The sequence below is a fragment of the Rhyacophila brunnea genome, unplaced genomic scaffold (genome assembly GCF_057557595.1).
Source record: "Rhyacophila brunnea isolate RB1 unplaced genomic scaffold, BYU_Rbru_1.0 scaffold_10, whole genome shotgun sequence".
NCBI classification, from domain to species: Eukaryota; Metazoa; Arthropoda; class Insecta; order Trichoptera; family Rhyacophilidae; genus Rhyacophila; species Rhyacophila brunnea.
In genome coordinates this window covers 44,575,979-44,580,651 of record NW_028232752.1, presented here as the reverse complement: position 1 = coordinate 44,580,651, position 4,673 = coordinate 44,575,979, and positions in this window count along the sequence as shown.

The following is a 4,673-nucleotide window of genomic DNA, read 5'->3' as shown; positions in this document are numbered from 1 at the left end:
ATAATGAATATTTCAATTTATATATAACGAACGATTTATAACGAGCTGTCAGCCTCAACCAACAGCAGCGCATCATTGGCGTAGGCGATGACAGTGCAATCGGTTGGAAGCGGGATTCTAAGGAGATCCTCGAAGAGAACGTTCCAGAGGGGTCCCAGGACAGAGCCCTGGGGGCATCCCATGCTAGTGCGCCTCTCAGTTGTGGTAGAACCAACACGAAACTCTATCCATCTATTCGTGAAGTAGCTTTGAATTTACGTGAACAAATTTCCCGGTAGTCTCTTAAGCCGAAGCTTTTGAAGTATAAGAGGCCAGGAAGCACTATCAAACGTACCTGCAATGTCCAGGAAAACTCCTAGGACGTATTTACGGCGGGAACTTTCAGCGATGGCAATCACATGTTGAATGGCGTCTACTGTTGTTTTGCCTCTTCAGAACCCATATTGCTTGTCAGAAAGTGGCATGGGCTCTTCCAGGTGGGCTTCAATCCTGTATCACAAAAGCTTCTCCAGCACCTTGCCGAGAGCAGGCAAGAGTGTTAGGGGGCGGTAGGCTTTGGAGCTACACGGCTCTCGAGTAAGCCCCGCTTCCAGCAGTCGGGGAACGTGCCGGCACTGAAGAGGTTTGTAATTTCCTGATCCGGCCAACATCTCTAATGATCTATAAAAAGCCAACTGCATTCTGATGGTTGTATATTTGGAAACGTCTGTAGTTTGGAGGGTAACATAAAGGCAAGAGGAAATTTCATTGGAGTCCAGCAGTAAGAAGTTCAGTGCTTGAATTTAAGACATTACCTGAAGGTCCATTAACGACAGTACAGTTATATAAACAAAGTTGTCGACTATAATAAGTAGTGGAGTCAGGTAACTCAGGAAGAGGTCAGTTTTTTTGACACTTTATTTGACGCAGTTTTTATTTTTTCCGATAATTGTAGACATGTCTGTTCTGGGAATTCCAAACCCTAAGTTGAGATATTTTGCAGAAGTATGATTCTTTTATTTATATACGTTGTCACCGGCCTTTCGCGGGTGAAGCGAGTTTGGCGGGCCGTGACACTGAGCTAGGCCAAGAAGTGAGGGGCGGGACAGAAACACACGGTATGTCAATACAGGACTGCTGAGCAGATCATGACTGTTAGGATGCCAGATCCTCGCTTTGATAATGGTGCTGTTCTGTTTTTAATAATTTTCTGAAGCTATGCACTCATTCGCTCTTTCTCATTATCGCCTATCAATAATAAAGCCATAGTTTGCTGGCACAATGAATTTTGAAAGTCATCGCCCTTGCAGAATGTCTTTTCGCCAGCTATGCTCGGCCACGGCCGCGTCCGGAGGGTGGTAGTGCTTTACTGGAAGCTGCTGCAGTGGGGGGGTTCCACGCCGCCCATTGCTTGTTCAAATGCTTTTATCATTTTTAAGTGATACAAGAGTTCCTGGTAAGCCAAGGGAAAATTACTCCCACTTTCAGGACATGTATTTGACACCCTCCTCCCACCCGTCATGTCTATGCAGCCACCTACCACGACACTACAGTGTGCCAAAACAGTGTGCCCTCATTTTTTAGTCCCGAGCAGAGCCGCACGAGACTGGTGATTCAACCATGCAGCGCAGTGCATAAAGAAAAGAGAATTTAGAAAGAAAATATTATTAATGGAAGGCCGCTAAATACTATCTACAGAGTGTATACGGCGGAGCTACAGGATGATGGTTTGACCTGGAACGAAGCAAGAAGACTGGCGAGCGACAGGGATTCTTGAAAGTGCCGCATGGTGTCCATATGCTCCAACTAAGGGGGCGGATATGGCCGGAGAAGATAATCTATGGAAATTGGTAGCCTTGAATAATTATTCAATAAAAAAATAGTGTGAGAATAGCCGTAAAGAAGAAAATCAAATTTGGATTATCAATTCTGCTGTCGGATGATATTATGTATTATTAATATTGGACTTACCTTAAGTTATCTTAGTTGTTATCCTTTCTCACAACATGAACAAATAGAATTAGACCGTATGTACCACATTAGCATGAAGTTTGATTGTTTTTTGACCAAACAAGGTGCCAAGTGCGAAAAAGCGATTTAGAAGAATAGGCTTCATGTGAGTACAATCGACACTAGTAACCGTAACAAGCTACTACTATAAAACACTGGTACCTCAATTATCCAAATTTGTTTTTGATCATCAGTTTCCTATGATTATATAAAAAGGTGAATTTTTGTGGTACCGTAAAAGGAATTAACCCTCAACAGGTTTTATTGGATATCAAATAACATTGAACACGATGTGAGCTGCAAATGCCGAATTATTATCTAAATTTAGCTTATAATTTAAAAATAAAATAACAAATTGAATTGGGAAAAAAGACTGTAGGAAAATAAAACACCATTTTGTAGCTGGATTGAATTCACCCTTGTAATATTCTGATATTTGGATCCGGATGACGGATTCTATCGATTGAACGAATGGCTAACGATCGTTGTTTGTAAAAAAAGTTTTAACCTCCTCTCCGACGACTGATAATTCATGCTTTTACCATTTATTTCATCATAAGTTATTTACATTGCATATTGCGTCAACTAAAATAAATTTTATTTTAATATCAAGTTGTTTTGTTGAGCTCTGTCCTCATTATGCAGATTATTGTTGGTGAATATTTTAACATCACCTCAAATGAAAACAAGAATCATAATACAGAAATAATACAAATTGAAGGTCATATTAATTAATGTGTTTGTAAATCTGTTTTTGCTTGTATTTATAATAGATCAGTGTTTCTCAAACATATAATATAATATCTACAATCTACCCTAATCTAGGGATGTCAAAGAAGTGTCAATACTTTTTATTTCAATATTATGATCTCCCCTACGGCTTACATATCCACATTCTGTAGCAGATTATGATATATATATTTGAATTGTTACTGGTATGAAAAATTATGTATAAACTATATTTATTAGAATGAGGTTAAAAATTAAATTGAATATATTTGATACCTTCTTCAGCCTGTAGATGTCTGATCCTAAGAAGTATATGGGTCTCCGCAGAATAGAGGTTTGTATTAACAGATTTCTGTTTTTACAAGAAATGGATGTCAGCCACTCGCTCAACCTGTCAGGTCCATACTCTGGACTCCAAACACACATTGAAAAATAATGTGTGTATTTGACAGACCCGGGATTCAAACGTGGGACCCATTATAAACTGACGCGTCAGCCACTCGGCTATCGCGGCCGTATAAAAATTGCAAATAATAAGTTATAGCGCTGTGCGGGAGCCTTCGAATACTTTCTCTTTCACTCATTCGGACATTGCATACAACACCATTCAGGCGCCCCGCTACTGCGCGCTCCTATCGCAGCGCACAGCAAACGTTATCACACAGACGATAGAGAAGGGGTCGCCTATTTAACTATATAAGGTGATCCTTGACCTTCAGTTATCAATTAGAATTGAGTCGAGCTTGGCTTCGTCGAGTGATCTAATTCACCTAGTTCACTACAGTAGCCTTGCTTGCACTCTGAAAACGGATAAATGGGGTTAGCCGTAAGACCTATCAGTCAAGTGAGCTATGCAATTGAACTAGGTACATTAGAAATTATCCCAAAACTTATTATCATTAATACTTATTATCATTTATTGTAGTGTTACTTACTGTAAAAGATAAAATATACCATACACACTTCGATCAACCTACGGCTTATAATTTATAAATAAGAGGGAAGGAAGGAAGAAGAGAAAAACCCTCTTATAAACCTCATTTTATACACCATATCCATGGAATATAATCAAATGTCAGTAATAAAATGTACGCATTTAATAATGGTATATGATGATATTATTATAAAAACCATTTCACATCTTACACGTCATATCACAATAGTATGTGTAACACAGCTTGAGAAACACTAGTGACTAGTAGATAATCATAATATAATAGACTACAGTAGTTAGTAACAGAGCGACCGGTAAGTATCTTCACATTTATTTATTTTTAATTCGAAAGCAGTTAATACATCTTTACCAATGTTACATTCCATCGTGTCTGGGAAATGTCTTAAGAAGTGGTAACCAAAGTAAGATGTCAACGGTTGTCCTTTTATTTTTTATTTACAAGCGATGTGTTCAATGCTGCCGACGAAGAGAGCAGACAGAGAGAGAGGGAGGCTTCAGGAGGGGCAGCTGTAATGAAAGACGTCACTGTTCAACTATACTAGAAGAAAAATACATAACTTGTTGGCAATGCATATAACAAATATCCATTAATGTACTGTAATCATTGCGAATTTTTTAACCATACAGAAGGAGAATGATCATTATGACCAACATGACAATCATGACAATGAGTTAGTAGCATTTTTTTTTTTCTTATCTTGTTCTATGTCCGCTCCTCGGTTGGAGCATGGTTAATCGAGCCGTCCAGTAAGACAGCGTACTTTAGGTTGCAAAGCGCAAGGCCGTGGCAGCTATGCTAATGACCACACTGAAGATAAATTTCCGAATATTTAAGGTCATTCTGTATATAATATTACTGGTTTGAACTATTTTGAGGCCCCCTTTTATATCTGGCGAAACATTGGCATCATCTGGATCAGCGCTGTCCAATTTCTTTTAGGCCGCGGGCCATTTTTTTTTAGCAAACATTTTGGGGCCAAAGAGGATGGGTAAATGAAAA